This window comes from Coptis chinensis, chromosome 1 (genome assembly GCF_015680905.1).
Source record: "Coptis chinensis isolate HL-2020 chromosome 1, ASM1568090v1, whole genome shotgun sequence".
NCBI lineage: Eukaryota > Viridiplantae > Streptophyta > Magnoliopsida > Ranunculales > Ranunculaceae > Coptis > Coptis chinensis.
In genome coordinates this window covers 11,546,851-11,566,577 of record NC_141456.1, presented here as the reverse complement: position 1 = coordinate 11,566,577, position 19,727 = coordinate 11,546,851, and positions in this window count along the sequence as shown.

Here is a 19,727-nt window from a genome sequence, read left to right as displayed (position 1 = left end):
TTTCATCATTCGTAGAAGAATAACGTCATTCCCCTCTAATGTTTAGCATTATCCAAAACATAACAGTGCCCACGTTCATGGACAGCCTACCAAGGGCTACGTTATAGTCCCCTTGGTCCTCTATCTTAAAGATTCCTGCCCCATAATTCTCATGCAAATCCTCAAAGTTATAAAGATACATATTATTTACCAAATAGACCCATGAGTCTTGTATTTCAGTGGGCATAGCAAGTCCGAGAGCAAAGGCTAACAAGAACCTGCTAATTTCCATCGTTTTATCATCAATGGTGATGGAGAACACTTGTTATGTTTATCAAAGAACACTTGATAGACCGGATGGAGAACACTTGTTCTCCATCCGGTCTATCAAAGAACTTACAATTATCATAAAAATAAGATGTAAGTGTAGGAGAATAAAATTTATAAGGTCTTATCATTAGCGGTTCCCAGCCTGCTTGTATACATGATTACCTCGCGAAACCACGCACCATAGGTGTCACTTTGGAACAAGTCTTCAAAAGACTGCTCCGGTATGAGTGTAGGAGAGTTCATTTCAATAAATGCACTCTAGAATTACTGCAAACTACCCTGGAAAACCTGACAAAAAATCAGAATTTTTCGTGGCTACGAAGGTCAAGGCGCGGGTGGCGCTCAAATTTAGCCTTGGAAGGGCGCATGTCGCGCTCAGGTGTAAATCGGGTTACAGTGTTTTGGGCCGGGGCGCGCTCAGAATTGGTCTTGCTAGGGCGCGTGTCGCGCTCCGTGTGTTCTGAGCAGGATGAAGGGAAAAATAAAAGGAAAAATTTGGAGGTTTAAGGTGAGAGAGGAAAGTGAGACGTGTGGATTTTGTGTGGAGGATGAAGGAAGTTTATATAGGGTTTTAGTTTCTAAAATGAATCGACAAGTTGCCAAAAATCTTTAAGGCAATTGCCGGAAACAAAATATTTTCAAAACCTAAAACGGAAACAACCCATATGCATTATTCCAAAACAAACCTAATATCTTTTAGATTGAATTTAGATTAGCAACTTCCTAACTCTTTGAAATTTCATCCTACCACAATATCTAATCATAGTCATGCCAATATCGGCAACATTCCCAATACTCATCGCAAAATTACTGCTAAAATTGTAGATCATATAAAAACAATGCTAAAAGAAATAATACGTACTACCCCCAAACAATTCGGGAAGGTGGGATTAACTTAAAAATCATCGCATGCTTAGACAAGAACCAAATTAAATTCAAATATAAATTCAAATAACAATTAACTACCGAATTCAAATTTAACTACTGAATTTAACAACTTAACATCCAAACTACTAAAAATAATAAAAACGACATCAACACAACAAACAACAAGAAATCTAGCTACTAGATGAGAAAGGGGTAAGAATAGAAATTTGAGTGATCAAGAATGGAAAAACAAACACACCTGACTCCCCCAAACAAATTTTTGAAAACAGGTTTTTGAAAATTTGTTTTTAAAACGTGGGTATTTTAAAGTCAGATTCCCCTAGACGGTGCACACCCCCAAACAAACAAGAAACTGGGGTGGCACAGAATAGATGATGTGTGGTCAACTATAAACTAGTAGTCGAAAGAGTTTGGGGTCTAGCCATAAAAACATGATACTAAATGCACCCTCAAACAGAATGAAGTTGTATAATTGGAAGCAATCATGTAGAAGAATAAAAGAAAACTTATGCAACCCCTCAAAAAATATATGCAAACCATCATGTTGTAGCTGTGTTAAAAAGTTTGAATGACCCAAAAGATGAATTAGCAATACTTTAGGTGAGAAGGGAATGAAGTCTGGATCCTTATGTCTTTCATGAGGCTCAGATGCGGAAAAATAAGACAAACTAAGTTTCTTACTACACTCGGTCAAAGCTTGCCTCTCAACTACAGGAATAGTGTACTCATAGGATTATGTGCTAGGCAAACACTCTTCACTGTGAGGGTTGAAAAAATTATAGATGGTCTCTGAGGCAATAGGCTCAAGTGCAAATTCGAGGTTCCTCTGAAATGGTGGGTGAATGGATGGCTTAGTTGTGGTACATGGTTGGATTTTAGGAGGTGGTAACTCAGGTGGTGGATCCTCACACGCTCTTAAGAACTCTACATCTGGCTTGGCTGAATCCATAAGGTTATGGTTCGTGGCTTCCATTGTTATTTTCTCAGCTGCCAAACTAAATTGAGATTCACATTGCTCTAAAGATGTAACTTCCTCTTTTTCTTACACATTAACTTGTTCATGCCTTAGATTAGAATTGTTAATATATATTCTCTCAGCCTCTTCCTCTAAAACACGATAAGTATCCTCAATGGTATCATTCGAATGTGTCAAGGAATCATCCAGCCGAGTGCGGTGGGCAAACACAAAGGCTTGGACATGCTCAACGGGAGTGTCCATATTAAGAAAATCTCAATAGTTATCAAATTCTTCCTCCGTCACATCTTTATAAATATCTTCTAATATGTCATCATTATATTCATCTTCAGATGGATCAATGAGAGGTTCCTCGGTGGCATCTCTTAATTTGGAGTGGTCATCCAAAACATGTCCTAAAGAGTTGTCTTCAAGAATTTCCTCATCCAGGTGGGGTGTGGAGTCAACATAATGGTTAATGGGAAGGTCATGGGAAGGTAATAATTCATGAAATTCAGGGTAGGTCTTAACTACGTTGAATGGTATTGTTATGGGAATAGGTTGTTCTAGTTGTGTGTCGATCTCTGGCAAGGTTGAAAGTTCTTTGTTAGGTGAGGAGATCATGGAAATCATCTGGGCTATAATCTGAAGCATAGTTAGGTTCTGAAGCATAGTTTGGAAAATTTGGTCTGCAAAGGGTGGCAAACTAGATGGGTGGGTGATTTCTGGCATGGTGGAAGGGTTTGGCTGGTATGGTGTGTGATAGTCATAGTTATTGGCGTTTGAGTGACTTTAGTTGATATCGTACTGTGATGGGTTAGGTTGAGGCTGAATAAATATGGGACATGAATGGGCAGTATGGTCTGGATCTGAACAAATTGTGCACGGAAAAGTGTTCGGTTCGTTGTACACACTCATTACAGAACTAGAATTAGACGACACTGGTTGACTCCATGTACTATTTGGATGACTAGAAAACTCTTGATTGTATGGGTCTCTATAAAAATTTGAAAATTGAGGCTCATAATTATTATTATATCTTATAGTAGGCTCAAACTCTTGATAGGATGGGCAATGAGAAGCCCAATGGTCAGGACTACCACAGCATGAACATGGTGAAGGGTTTGCATAATAATCATATGATTGTTGGTCTACATATTGATATGCCATATTGGTTTTACAAATATATTATAGGACAATTAATATGCAAACAAATTAAACTCTAACTATAAATTTCTAGATAGGCATGTACGTTGACGTTTACGATAAACAAGCCCCGATTATACCATAATTGAAACTCCTCCTCACGTAAGAGGCGAGGGAGTGGAAGAAAGAGTACACCGAATGCCTCCTTGCTTCACAGCGTATGAATAAGCGTCTTGTATATAATGCTAATCTCAGTGTATTGAAGAAGTTAGAAACACCGAATAACTTGAAGAAATAGAAGTTTGAACTGACCTGTCCATTTGATAAAAGTATAAAATGATAGTTTTACCTACGTATAAGTTACGAAAACTTAACGCAAGTAAAACTAAAACTATTTTCTGCTAGGTTGATTATCAAAGTTTTCTACTCTCAATGCTATCGCAATAGAGTTGGAGTAGAGAATTCGTTCCACTCCTAGTTCTTTAGAATTAGCATTTTCTACGACTATCGGTCCTACCAAAGTCAATGAGAGTAATGTGGAAATTATACTACGATGTCAATTCAAATACTAAACAAGATACGAATAACGAAATGATGGAAATACTAAGGTTTGAATCTAGATAAAGAATTATGGGGGATTGATTTCACCTTGAATCCAACTTAATAAACTAGCATAGATTGTTGTAATTCAATTCTTACGTTCTTGCATTAAGAATTGGTCGTTCTAATTCCTAATCATTCATGGCAATCTCTACCAACTAATGACTAGCATGTGAGGAAGTTTAACCCATTATCATGGCAAATCAACTACCTTCTAGAGTGGAATAGACTCTTACAACTATTTCTACAGTACACAATCAAATTTTCATCAAGGCTTCCTCAAACCCCTCTAATGGAGGTTTAGCCTTGATTCATAAAACTATCATTTCTATATGAATTTAAGCAAAACATGATATAAAGATTCTAAATTTGCTTATTTGAATTCAAATGGAAATCTAATCATGCAAGAATTAATTGAAACTAGTAATGACAAATAACTAAATCTATTAATTGAAACTAAATAATTAATGGAAAATGAAACTAGATTATGAAGAACTAACTAACTTTATTGATCTAATGAAGAAATAACAATTGATTCAATAACTAAATTAAAACAAGGTAAATAAAACTAATTAATTAATGGAGTCTAAATCTAGATCTAGAATTATATGCTAGTGGCTACCTAAAAAACTAGATGCTTAAGAGTTAAGTCTTCTGTGTTGAAATGGAGGAGACCAGATCCACATTTTCGTGCATGGGCTGAGGAGCTATATTTTGGGACGGAAAATCGAGCCCAAAACCCAATTTCTTCAGTCCACAGAGGCCTTTTCAGTTAGATTTTTCTTCAACAGACTTTTCGTCCACTTTTGCTCCTTTTATTGGGTCAAGGTTTGGACCATTGGAAAGCTCTTTTCGAGCCGGTCATTTTGACATAAGGTAGGCCTAATTCCGAGGTCTGAGTCCAAAGATATGGCCTTCGAAAGTTCTACTGATTTTTGTGCGAAGTTTCTGCCAGCGTTGACTTTGACTTTTCAGCTTTGACCGAGATTTAAAAAGGTTTTTTCTCCTTGAATCTTGGCATTTAATCACAGAACTTCTTGGCAACCAACCCTTGCTCCTTTATCTCGCCAAAGTGACACATTTATGCACATAATTGACTCCAATGTCTGAAATACATAAAAGCACGTAAGTAGCATTAACTCTTATTTATTACTCGCATAATTGGTCTAAAAGTATTATTGTTAGGGAGTTAAAACTACATTTTTGGGCTCTTATCAGTGTACAAGACCGGATATTGCTTTCGCCGTTGGTGGATGTTGTAAGTCGATTTCTATCAAATCTGTGTAAAGAGTGTTGGGAAGGTGTTAAGTGAATATTGAGATATCTCAAGGGCACTTGCAAATCGTGTTTGTGTTTTGGTGGAAGTAAGTCGTTACTTGAAGGCTACACTAATGCAGACATGGCAAGTAATGTTGACTTAATGAAGTCCACCTCCGGTTATCTAGTTACATTTGCAGGGGGAGCAGTTTCTTGGCAATCTAAGTTGCAAAAGTGTGTTGCCCTTTCCACTATAGAAGTCAAGTATATTGCAGCCACTGAGTGTTGCAAAGAGATGTTATGGATGAAGAGGTTCTTCGATGAACTAGGGCTAAAACAGAAACAGTTTGTAGTTCTATGTGACAGTCAAAGCGCCATCCATTTGAGCAAGAATCCGAGTTTTCATTCTAGATCCAAGCACATACATGTACGTTATTATTGGATTAGAGAAGTACTCGAAGACAAACATTTGTACATTGAGAAGATCCATACTAACAAGAACGGGTCGGATATGATGACCAAAGTCTTATCGAAAGGTAAGTTTGATGTTTGTTATGCTACCACCAGAATGGTAGCACACTCCTCCTGTTGATTTGGAAATTGTATGGAGGTATCCACCCTCGTTGTTCGAGAGGGGGAGAATGGTTATCCCTCACAAGAGGATGAAAAAGAAAGAAGTTATGTTCGCATGAAAAGGTCTGATCGTGCGTGCGCTCAGATTGGTATATCCCAAGGCGCACCGCCTCTTGTTCTTGGAAGTCACGAAAGGGGCACTTGGTAGCGCCTGGCGCAAGACTCGACATTGGCCTTTGCCGAGAGCCCGCCAGCCCGCCCATGTCTATTTTCGTAGTTTTCTATTTTGCTACAGTAACCGCAAAATTGTGGGTTACTATAAAAACTAGAAATAAGGTTTTGGAAAACCTAAGTCTTGGAAAACCCAATTTTGAGAGCAATCAAGATTGAGAAAAAACCCTTGCATCCAGGAAAGCTTGTAAGGAGAGAGGAGTGATCTAGTAAGGTGAGAGACTGAAAGGAGTGATTATAATCTTCCTTCCCACTTTATAAAAGGATTAGCTCTTGTGGAAGTAGGCTACTATCGTAATTTTATTTGTATCTTCAAATTTGCATGTTGGGTTTTTAAATTCAAATGTTTTTATTTAGTATTGTTATCGAATTCCAATTGCACCTTTCATAGAATAACTTTTGATTTTGGAGTGGAATATTATGTAGAGTTTTTGATTGATGGATTAAATAGCTAATCACACTTGAATCTTAATTGATTCTGTGAGTGCATTACGTTCAAACAATACTTTTCACCTAAACTCCATATATGGGAGCATTTTCAAAGAGCTTGACGATGAAATTGCTGCAAGAGATGAACTTTTGAAGAAAAATCACAACTGATTTAAAGAGTTGTGTTCTATGTTAGATGCATTCTAGGTGTTATTTCCAATTGGAGTTGTCTAAACCTTGGGTTCTGTTCCCCTTCAAGAGGAGAATGATTGGCCTAGAGTAGCAATAAAAATTAGAAAGTTTATATAAGCTGACAAAATACATTAGGATACATAACTTCTCACTTCATAGGTTATGCAACATGTTCAACTGAATTCTACTCTATTGAGATAATCCACACCCACAGTTCTTGAAGGTCCAAGAAGATCGGTGGTGTTTATGAAAATGTTGTTTGCAATCCAGGAAGATGCAGTGTCTAGAAAGCCAAAGATTATGTTAAACTCCCAATTTGTTTTAATTTTTCTGTTCAATATCAAACAAAAGCGTTGATTTTGTTTGAGTGTTATATTTTTTTTCCCTCAACTAAAAAAATTGTCTCAATAAGTTTTGTTTTGATCGTGTTGTTACGATTTGATCGATGATTTCATGAATGGCGTGCTTCTACTAAAAATGGAAGAAAATGTATTTGAAATAAATATTCAAATGTAATTTTATTAGAGAAAGAGGTTAGCCTGCATGATGCCCAAGAGACCTTTGGGGATTTTTGAAGAAGCGGTTGAGAAAGATGGTATAAAAATTGTTGTTCTTGATGGGACTGTACATCCTTTGACAAGCTATGTCATTAATTATGTGAAGTTTCTGTTTGAATAAGTCTTACTTGAGTGCTCTACTAAATGTTCCGTTGGCAAAATCTTGCATCTCATCATGTGTCATTTAATGCAAATACATGGTTGTTGTTTCATGATTTAGCATGTCTCTTTTTATAGTTTCATTCTAAAATGGCAATTTGCATTGAAGGTTTAGGCTAGTATAATTTTATTTTTTATGAACATCTAGCTTATGTTTGCCTGAATATGGAAAACTTTGGTCACTACAATACAATATGATATCTACTGTGTTTATATATATTTTTTTTTATTCTGATGGTTTATTTTATGAGGAAAGAGAAAGATCAAGGCCGGGGAGCTTATAATCCTTCATTACAAAAGCTTTTTATCTTTCCTTCATGTTATTATGTTCTTGCATTCTCAAGTAGATTTACATCTTTCTAGTGGGAGTTTGCTAGGTATGAGGTATCATGCAGGATGTAACCTTACATTTACATTAAATGTGTCAACTATCAATCAATCATTTGAAGCAACTTTTCTAAGAGTTTGAAAAGGGAGGTGAAACGAAATCCCAATTGGCATGGTAACAATAAGGATAATGCATACTCTTCAGACTAATCTTGATGGAAAATATAAGCAATATAAAGATCCAGCCTTGACCTAATTGTTCACTATATGGTTAGGTTAGGATCTATGAGAAGGTGTGAGACAATCATCGATAATTGACTTAGGAGTTTGTTTAATAAATACATGTTATCGATAAAAGTTCTTAACTTTTTTTTTTTTTTTTTGCAGAGGCCAAGGATTTGTTAGGGGATGATTGGGTGCAAATACAATACATCGAGGATTGTATTGCAAAGAAGATGCAAATCAATATAAGAGGGGGTCTTGGGGAAAGGTACTCTCTGAAATTATATGCGTAGACATCATCATATCTCATATTAAGTGCTCAAATGCTAAATGTTGTATTATTATGCTGTGTATGAACCATGTTTTATTGATGACCAAAAGAAACATAAAATGCTAATCAGATGGTTCATATGATGAATTTAGATTAAATTCATATTTAGGATGTTTACTTGCATCTTCATGTTTACTCACTTCATTCATATTTAAACAAAGTCCTGCGTGTTGTGGTAGCTTACTCATAATTAAGTTTAGTACAGACTACTAGATATTGTATATCGGTTCGAGTAAAGTGTTTGATTGGGGTTACTGAGAAGAGACAGTGATCTTCGGCATGTCATAATGCTCTCTCTCTCTCTCTCTCTCTCTCTCTCTCTCTCTCTCTCCTTTTAATTAGAGTTTAATTGCTACTGACTATTTCAGTTTTTTTTATTGAGTTCAATAGTTGATGATGAATTTCTTGATATTCAGGATATTGGTCTTTAGAAAGGATCAAACTAATGCTTAGAAATTGCTTGCAGGTGTGTGTGACAAGAATTGTTAGAGGAAAATACATTGAACTATTAACACCAAATCGCGATTCAATTAGGACTATAAAGTGGATGTATAATCTGAGGTGCGTACTATTAGTCCACTAAAGTGGTATTTACAAGCCTGAACATGCACACTATGAATTCACTAGAATTAGAGCATAGGCAATCTATATGTATATTGTTATGTGTTTTTATGTACAATATAGTTCTATTGGAAGTTAAATTACTAAATGGATAGAGTCTTGCGACAAAACTTTGAAGGGTTCTCAGGTACCTTTTAAGACCACTTTCATTGTCAGTTTGTCACCTCCTTACAAGTGTAGGGTATGCTCACTTGAAACATATATGGAGTATGTACTTTTATTATTATTGCCGCAATAGGACAGGTCACGGACATCGTTAAGCCATGTTTACAAGAAATGGAATAATGGGATGGTGAACATAATATTTCTATGAAGAACTCAATTGTACATTCCCTAAGTATTTAGTGATATATAAGAATAGTAGGGAACAAAAATTGTCAAAAATCCATGGAAAATAGATATGAAGTTGATTAACCTACCATACGAGGTAAAATATCTTGAAAGAGGAACTTAGTGGTGGAGGCTCCAAGTGTGTATACTAAACAACAAGCAATCATTTGTACTCTATGTTTGATGCCAGGCGTTAAGACGACTGCATTTAGAAATCAGTTGGCTGAAAGAGAAGCTCAACTAAATCTAAGAAACATGTTCCTCTGTTTATTATAAGTTGCACTGCATAAATACAATGTGTTAGTGTAAGTGAAAGTTCAGTAGTTTGTATGATGTTATAAGTAGAATTGGTTCATCTTAATTAAGACATGAAGGACGATTGAGAAATTGATGGATTGAATCGATTAAGACATGAAGGACGATTGAGAAATTGATGGATTGAATCGAAAGTAGGGATAGGGCCACATACCATAAATCGCCATTCACTATATATGTTGATCCCAATGTACATACATTCACCCTTCCAACAGTTATGATCCCCTTTGTTATCGGTGATGGACACAATACTTTCTTCACATGTATCATATTCAAGTGGACACCATTCATCCATTCCACTTGGAATCATCACCAAATTAAAAGATATATCATCTATGGGCACAAAAATTAGAGTTCGAGAAAAGCGTAATAACAAAGTGTAAAAATCAAGTACGCACTACACATACTCTTTCAAGATCATGCATGCAAGTATGAAACTCAGCCAACCATTGTAGAGAAGGTAACGAAAGGAAGGAAACTACTATGAAAATCTTTGGCACAGTTCTATGAATGATGTGTTCCAGCCATTAATGGATGCTTACTAATCAAAAAAGTGAAAAAGCTTGACAGTTAACTTATGTTGACTTCCCATTAGAATTTGTGTGGCACAAAGACACAAAGGTATGAATTATAATTTTGATAGATCGAAAACAAAAATTAAAGTAATTTTTAACATTGTCATATTTTTTTACAGATCTAGACAGAAAGAGCTCATAATGGCATTATGTTGACAGTTAACTTATGTTGACTTCCCATTAGAATTTGTGTGGCACAAAGACACAAAGGTATGAATTATAATTTTGATAGATCGGAAACAAAAATTAAAGTAATTTTTAACATTGTCATATTTTTTTACAGATCTAGACAGAAAGAGCTCATAATGGCATCAAGATTGGTAGGATATATTATGCACAACCAACGCAATGTGAAAGGTTTTACTTGCGTATACTTCTCAATATAGTAAAAGGTCCACAGAGTTTTGAAGATATAAGGACTGTGAATGGTAAAACTTATGCAGACTTCAAATCAGCATGTCGTGCGCATGGATTGCTACAAGGTGACAGTAAATGGCACTCGACGATTAAAGAAGTAGAAAAATGGTCTAACAGTAAATCATTGCGTCAGTTATTTGTTACGATTTTACTGTTTTGTCAAGTATCTGACACAGTTGGCTTGTGGGATCAGCATTGGGAGATGCTTTCGGATGACATATTGGATATGAAACGATTAATTGTTCACAGAAAAAAAAAGTCCCGAACTCTTAAGTGGTATGCACTTACATTTTGATGTAATCTAAATTCATTAACAAAAGTCCAACAAAAGTTTTTAAAAATTAAAGAGACCCAAATTAATTGGCCTTAAATTTATAGGTGAACAAAAGCCCAATTTTTTTTTTTTGAAAAATTAACAGGCCTTTCTGATGGGTTTAAAAATAGTAGGCCCGACCACAGGTCGGGCTGCATGGTTAGTTTAACATACAATATATAACTCAACCCAGGGAGATGTATAATTTTCAAACAAAAACTAACTCATCACACCAAACATTTTCACAATAACTTACTTGAATATGAGGTTTATAACCTCGTTGGCTTGTATTCCCCTACAACTTTCAAGTTCCTTGTTAGCATAAAGTTCTTGGCTTTAGACTCTGCCTTTTGTACCTGTATAAGCCAGCAACACTTCACCTACAACATTGGGAACAATTCCTCCATAACCATATCTATCCATCAGCATTTAGTTTGACGGTTTGATCATGTGTCCATCTGCACCACTTGACTTCCTATTGCCAGAACTGCATGAGAGATTCCTATCCATTTCATCATGCTCTCAAACTCTTGAAAGTTTACATATTTCTCTATAAAAATAGAAAAAGACAAACTGCTATGGTCCTATCCATAAGAGAACTTACTCCAGTCCGTTCCAGGTGTTGGGGTTAATACCAATACTAATCGATCCCTACTACACAGATAATTTGTAATATGAAACACTACAACTCCAGACAAATTCTAAATATCCACTACAACCAACCTAGCATGCCCAACTCTCTAAACAACTATCAACAACAAATATAATAATGTAAAGAGAATAACAAGCATACCACAACACAAAGATGTATCGTGGTTCGACCAATAAATTTTGGGGATTTACCTGTTAAAGATGGAGCGAAAAGATAGATTGTAAGTTTACTCATAAATTTTGGGGATTTACCTGCTGTTTTGTTTTAAAACTTCCGCATCCCTCGATAATAGCACTTTCTAATCCTTGCAATCATTCTCTTTCATCAGTTTTCCATTTTATTCATCAATATCATGTATTCATGCGTTAAAGTGAGAAAGAAATTTGATGATGTTCCTTGAAAACTTCCATAAACTGTCTCCGGATCCAACAGCATCGTCCCCTTCCATCTCTCTCCAATGTGCTCACTCACCAAGGGTTGCTTTTATTGTTATTTTCTTTCGTTTTTAATTTACTTATTTACCCTTGGCTACAATTAAAAAAAGGCGTGTATTTGGGGTTTTTTTCTAACACACGTGAAAAGACAAAATAAATTTGTTTAAAATTACAAAATATAGACCAATTTCAAGAGTAGTTTGGTAAGTGAGAAAGTAAATATTTTCTAAATACAGTTTTTTTTTTTTTAAATATGCTGACGTGGCTCACTATGAGCATTATTTGCACCATAATGTAGGTAGGATTCCGGAATCTTTTGCAATTGGCACCATAATATTTAAGTGATATATAGCACTTTATGCTAGAATCATTTGCATATGGCGGGATTCTCCATATTTATACTTGTAGACGAGTACTAGTAGTACATGGCGGCGTTGAACCCAATGCAGCCCAATGCTTCTTCCAGTCTGGGCCTGATTTGAGATTACAATGCCCCGATGCTCTGGGAAATGTAGGAAAATAATAACGATAAGTTATTAGAATTTAGGGGTGTCTTTGTTGATCACCTGAGCCTCAGTATGAAACTTCCCCTTACAAATTATGACTTTGGGGTTAGAGAGAGCAGCAGTTATCTCCTCTAGAGGAACTTTTACTCACCCCTTGACAGTATCAGTATTTTGTCCAACTGTTTGTTTCTACAATCAAAGGATGCTCAAGGTTTAGTTTGCATTGCGCAATCCGATATTTTATATGTACCATAAACTCATAAAGAGGAGGCCAATGGGAAAAATAAATTGACATTGACTGCAATAATAAGCGCGAAACTGCCTACCTTATATGAGAAATGTAGACGTCAAACGATTGTGGGGAAGATGATATGTATGCTCATGCCAATCATAAGGGTGTGATTTTCCTCAACTAGACTACCATTCGTACGATCCGTATTACTGAAAGTCATCTTAGAATTCATCCTACTCACTAATTCATTATATCCATATCAAATCGAGGTCCTTTTCCTTGCTTACAGGCTCACAGCTGTGGAATAGAGAATCCCAATCAAAATTCGTTTGATCCCTTTTTCGGTTTATGTCTAATCAATTGGACCACGCCGATTTACAAGCAAAGTTCCACTGTGTTCATGCATTTCACAACAACCATATATACTGATTTTATTGGTACAAATTATTTGATTGGGCACAAAAACCTGTTCCCCCTCAAAAGCTCGAAGAGTGTTTGGAGAAATTGATCAACTGGCAGTGTTACTTCAATGAGTAATATCAGATATAATAAGCCTCGTTCATTCAAAATAACCACGATAGCAAATTACACCATCCAATTAAAAATCATAATCAGATCCTTGCCTAATTAAACCAACTTAAAAAAGAACTTTCTCAACAAATTGATACGTTAATCTCTAGTGCCAATGAGAGCTTATCTCTTAATTAATTGGTAGTAAGCCCATTGAAGTTACAAGTGGCTCATTCATGGTAAAGTAGCCTTTAATGAATGTTGATAAATCATCTTTAATCCAAAGTTATATTAGTTGAGCAAGAGCTATTAAGAAACTAAGTGATGGTAGTGTGACCAGTTGAGATTCTAACCACATAAGCAAGTGTGTTTTCTCTGGTATGGATTGGTTTGAAGGTCACTTTCACATTTTCAAAAGGTGAACACATGATGCCTTAAGAATCATGGCTTTACCACCACTAAATTAATGTAATAGAGAAAATAAAATTAAAAAAATTTGAATTTGTGGTAATCGAACTTGATCAAAGCTTGGGTAATTATGATTTTCCCAAATTGTGTTAATTGACATCCTCTGAGTCTTAGTCTAAAACCTAAACTGAAATGTGTACCTCTTTCTCACACACATGCATACATGATACATCCTCAGTTTTATTCTATTTTTTTTCGTTAAAAAAAATAAAAAATAAAAAATAAAATTAATCCATATACAACATTTTTTATACAATGGCCTATATCTCACTTTATAAATTTACTTACAACTTGATTTTTGCGGATGCCATCATTTCACCATGGATTACAACCCTGCAAAAATTGGGCTAGGAAATTTCTAAAAATGCCAAAAGAAAGTTGCAAAATTTTAAATCTTGACCGTTAAAAAAATTACATTTTCAAATCAACTTTTGAAAAGAGTAAAGATTTCGAAATGAACTCAAATTTTGTAGATATGATTTTTATAATGATAATATTATACCCACAAAGTATTAGCTTTTAGTTCAACTTAAAAAAGTGCGTTATATAAATTGTTGTATAAAAAGTGTTGTATATGGATCCCTCTTATTTATATATCATATAACTAATAATTGGACAACAACTATATATATATATATATAACCCAGAAGACAATAATAACAACAATGATGACAAGAACATAGTAGTAAAACGGGGATGTGCCAACCAAAAGGAGAGTGGGGATGTATAGTGACCGAACAATAAGTTGTACGTTATGAGGGAGAAAATGGAAAGCAAAATAAGAACATGGATAAGTAGGGGTGTAAAATGGGCGGGGCAGGGCTAGCCCAACTCTCAATCCATAAAGCCCGTATGATTTGAGGGCTGGGCTGGCCCGACCCTCTCATGTAATAAGTGATGGGCCTATGAAGGCTAATGCTAAAATTGTGAAGCCCTAACCCTCACCTCAACCCTCTCTTTAGAGAATTGAGGGTCGGGTCAGAGGGCCGGGTTTGAGGGTTGGGCTAGAGGGCTGGGTTTGATTACTCTCTTAAACTCTTTATTTATAGTATAATCTTGCTAAATTGATATGCGTTAAATTAATTATCATGTTTAAATAATATGTTTTCTCAATCTTGACTTTGGTTAATGCACTTAATTAATAATTTAGCTAAAATTTGTAAGATAATAAAATTCAAAAGTTTCGTTCTTAGGTTTAATGTGCCGATATATTACATGAATCAATAAGAAATGTATATGAGACCAAAAATATAATGTGGTGTTGTAGGTTAGGGGTGGGCAATGGGCCGGGTCGGGCTAGCCCGGCCCTAAACATTTAAAGTCCTTCAAATATTAGGGCCGGGTTGGCCCGGCCCTAAAGTCAGCATAGGGTTAGGTCGGGCCGGGTCACAAGTCTAAAATCAGTTTCCTTACTACCACCCACCCTAAGCCCTCTTTAAAGGCTTTAGGGCGGGCCTATATTTTTTTTTTTTTACTACATCAGTTTTAAAACTCATTTATATTACAAAAATGTACAATAATCTACAAACTCAAAGTCCAACCAATCTAAGTAATAATCCTCGTATAAGTCCAAAAATTTAAAATACACATCCACAATCTAATGAAATCAAGACATCGAGAGTTCGAATTTGTTCTTCCTCAGACTAAAAACCTCACTAAAATTACATTTTAAATTGAAATACATAGACAAATAATTATATTATCATAAAGGAAGAAGTAATAGATATAAAGAAGAAACATAATAGTTTTGGTTAAGGGTCATGGAAGTTATTAAACTATTTGTAATATCATAAATTATTTCTATAATAGATTCAAACAAATATAATATTACCTTTCTTCTAATTTAAAAGTGATTCAAGCTTTGTATATGGAAATGAAAATATTGGCTTTTGAACAAGTGATGGAGAAAGGTTTGAGATTACAAATGTCATTTTTCTGACAAATGTTGTTTTTTGGTTTCTATGTTACAAATGTCTGCTCTGTATTTTGCTTTAATGGTGTGGAAGGAAATCTTTAGTTTTATACTTGGCTTGGATGTGAATAAAAATATAATTTATAAGAAATAAGTGAGAAAAGAAATCGAGAATAATAAGTTATGACTTTGACTTGATGATTAAAGGAATAAAGTCTTATTTTTTATTAAAGGCTAGTGCTTTCATTGTTCTTCACATGGGTAGGTTAAGTTGACAAGTTTTTGTTATATAAGACAAGTTATTGAAAGTACCTCTTGGGTGTAAGTGATAAATTACAAAAGGACAATGTTATTTTAATTGAAAATATTTAACAAATAGTTGGACAATTATGGTATGTGTATTTATAGTGAAAGTGTGAAACAGGCGGGTTAGGGGCTAATGAGGGGCTCGGCTAATGAATTAGGTCGAGCCTATGTTTTAAAATCTTAGCCACTAGCCCCTTGCCCTAGAAGGCATTAGGGCCGACCAGGAGCCCCGACTACTAAACTCGTGGAGGGCTTTAGTTGTGAGGGCTTTATAGGGCTTAGGGGTCTGGGTCGAGGGTAGGGTTAGGGTCGTTAGGGCCAAATTCCCACCCCTATTGTAGGTTGTAGAATAACTTGTGTTTGATTAGTTGAAGTTGATTAAAAACTTCATTATCATACATATACCAAGGATCATATCACATCACTCTGATTTATAGTTTATTATTGTTTATATATGGTGAAGTGACCCGGATTCATATCCCGACAAGGGAACAATTTGTTATTTTGAACTAGATTTTTTATGTAACAACGTTGGAGGAGAGCCTACACAAAGCACTAACTTATGTAAAATATATTTTTCATTTTGTTATTTAATTTATATAATTACATACTTTTTAACAAAATATAAATAAAATTACATATAAAAGTTGTAAGGGCCTTAATGCGGGCCTTGTGAGGGCCTTTGAGGGTTGGGCTGAGAGCAGCGCCCTCATGCTTTCACATCTAGGCCCTTATCCTCCCCTCAAAACATGAAAGGCCGGGCCTCGACCTTCAAATTGCATGAGGGTGTTTTTTGCCCATGGGCTGGGCCAGGCCGAGCAGGCTTTGAGGGCCTTTTTTACACCCCTAAGAATAAGTGGGTAACCACTTTGGCACTGGTATATATTTCACAGTCGTTGTTGGTCTATATCTGCATTCAGTGGCAAAGCCAGGAATTTATTCCAGGGTGAGCCAATTAGCACTACAAATTTTCAGCACAATTCAGTTTGTGTACACATATCTTCTTTACTTTTTTTCTTTAGTTTAATATTTGCCAAATTTTCTTTTTAGTTTTTTTCTTATGAAAAAAACAATTGTACTATTAGTTTAGTTTGTCAATTTTCAAATTCAAAATTATATTAAAGTTTACGTAATAAAAATTTTTAATTTGAAAGAACAATCGTAACTCACACTTAATATTGCATAGGTTAGTTCATCAAATTGTTTGTTTTGTTAATTGATAAGGTGCATTTAAATATCTATACTCTTTTACTCTTTTTTTTTGCTCTCATTTTTTGTTGTTCTTTTGTCAAAATATAATGCCACATGGCCAATGATGGTTAGAGGAGCATGCAAACATTCATATAACAAACTTACAATAGCACTAGTGTGAACTGGACGTGAAAGTGTGAAATCCATGTGCACTTGTGTTTCACATGCGTCATGTTCAAGTCAAACAACTAATAAATTCCAAAATTATTTTTAAAACCTTAGCTTATCTAATTAGAGACACTTACTATTTTACTCTTTGTATGCATAATTGACAATTCAAAGCATAATGGGCATGCTTAAGCATTAAGGAAAGTGAAAATTTACAGAATTACCAATACTAATTGCTTTTTCTACCATAACTCAGGATGAGCCAGGGCGTACCCTGCCCCCCCTGGCTCCCCCACTAATCTGCACTTCCTATCGATGGGCCAGGAGGGATCTTAAAATTCCTTTTTCTGGTACGTATTGGCACAAGAAACCTTATAAACAAAGCGAACCGGTTTACCTAAATCTATAGATGGGTTTGCTTTTGTATGCATTCCTGATTCCTCTCCCTAGAGGCTTATGTATAGAGCAGAATAGCAGATACAGAATAGAGACGATTTCATTTAACACAAATTCTTGAAGAAGATTTTTTTATTCATTGTGCTGGCACGTGTTTTGTGTCTCAGTTGGGACTGGGGACTGAGAGTGGTAGGCCAATAAGTTGACAGATCCGGGGTACCAAATCTACCAATCCAATGGGCCCTTTTAGATTTATTTGGTGAGGTCAACTGTATTGATCGATAATGCCAGTTGATGTGGAGCGGTCCTTGATGTGCTCTTTTTACAGTCCTTTTTAATTATTGTTACAGTGTTACTAGTACTTATGCCACGCCAGTGTTCACGATTCCGAACCGAACGTCGGAATTTCACTTGATATTTCAGTTTTTCAAAAAAATTAAAAAAACAATATAAGATCGAAATATTAATGATTTTGAAATTAGTTGAAATCAAAATATGATATGGGTTGAAATATTGTGAATTTCAGTTTTCAAATTTTTAGAATTCCAATAATTCCAAACTATGATGCAGATGCACACACGTTACAAATCCAATTTGTTAAAAAAATTCCAATGTAAATAAAAGATTCTTCATTTTGTAGCGAAAATATATATTAATTCTAAAATAGAATGTATGTGAGTTATGAAAATGTACTAAATATGGGAGATCAAATGTGTATGTTTGACCTTTGAACATAGTGGGAACTTTTTCTTTTTTTTTTTAATTATAAAATTAGATAAATTTTATATGAAATTACTTTTTACAAAATAAATAAATAAATAACAACAAAATGACCAAAATGCCTTTCTGACAGACACCAAAACACTATTCATTAGACCCCATATCTTTATATATATAGTAAGTAATTATTTTTAATTATTTTGGTAAAGTTCATTTTTACAGTCAAATCTTCAGTATTTTTGCTAAGTGAATTGAAATATGCATTATTCCTAATTTCATGGTTAAAATGTGGGTAAATTGTCAAACCTTCATTGTGGGTAAATTGCATGGTTAAAATTTAGGGCTGTGTTTAATTGCTAATAATTTTTTTCTTAGTAGAGAACCTCAAAATAGGATATAACATTTTGTAATACCGTGAAGTTGACTTGCTTCAATTTCCTACACTATTCCTAAAAATTCAAAAATCAGTATTTTGATTTTTCCAGTTAGAAGTCTAAATCCCAGTAGTCCACTCCAACGACGGTCAAGACAAGGTAGTATGTAGCCGCATATTTTGCACTAGGGGTGCCAATGGATAATGCATGGGTTGGAGTGTTGGACCACGCCATTATATATATATATATATATATATATATATATATATATATATATATATATATATATATATATATATATATATATTATATATATATATATATATAAGCCAAACCTTATGCATCACTAACAAGTGTGTTATTGACTGGAAAATTTGAGATGCAGTATACGACGAGTATACGTATACTGTAGTAAGCTAGTCAAGAATGTTGATACTAGTTTTTTTTTTTTTGTGGTGAATCGTTGAGCTTATATATATAATCGATGGGATCAATCACACGTTGATGGAAAAAAAAAGGCAAACAATGTCATTTTCAAAAAATTAAGCTTTTACATCACTCAAATACATATACAATGTAACAACACCCAAACACATGTAATGGAAATGAACATTCCCTGGAATACACCATATGCGTCTCCCAGTCCTTCGTTTCAAGACTTTAAGTAATTATCTGATTATTAAATGGCTCAAATAGTAAGCACTTTCAGCTTGGGCTCTTGAGAAAAAGAAGATTCCCTATTCCGGCCCAATTACATCACTAAACCAAGCGAGTGATTGACAGATTTCTAGAACATCAAAATTTCAAAAGGTTATTTTAGAGGTAAGTTCAAAGTTCATATTAAAGCTTTAATTATATATATGAACTGAATAACTTGAAAGGTAGCTTAAAGTCCAGATCCTCTATAAAAGATTAAAAAAAAATGTGTAGCTCCATGCCTACACCATCCAACTAAATGAATCTTAAAGAGTTATGTGCTTCTGTCACCGTTAAATAACAAAGCGCGCAACTGAAAATGACTTCCTTGCGTGAGAGCTAAGTTAACTTGATTACTTGATTATTTGAGAAGGATCATATCACTTTCAGTATCACCTTTGTCGTCCCAGCACTA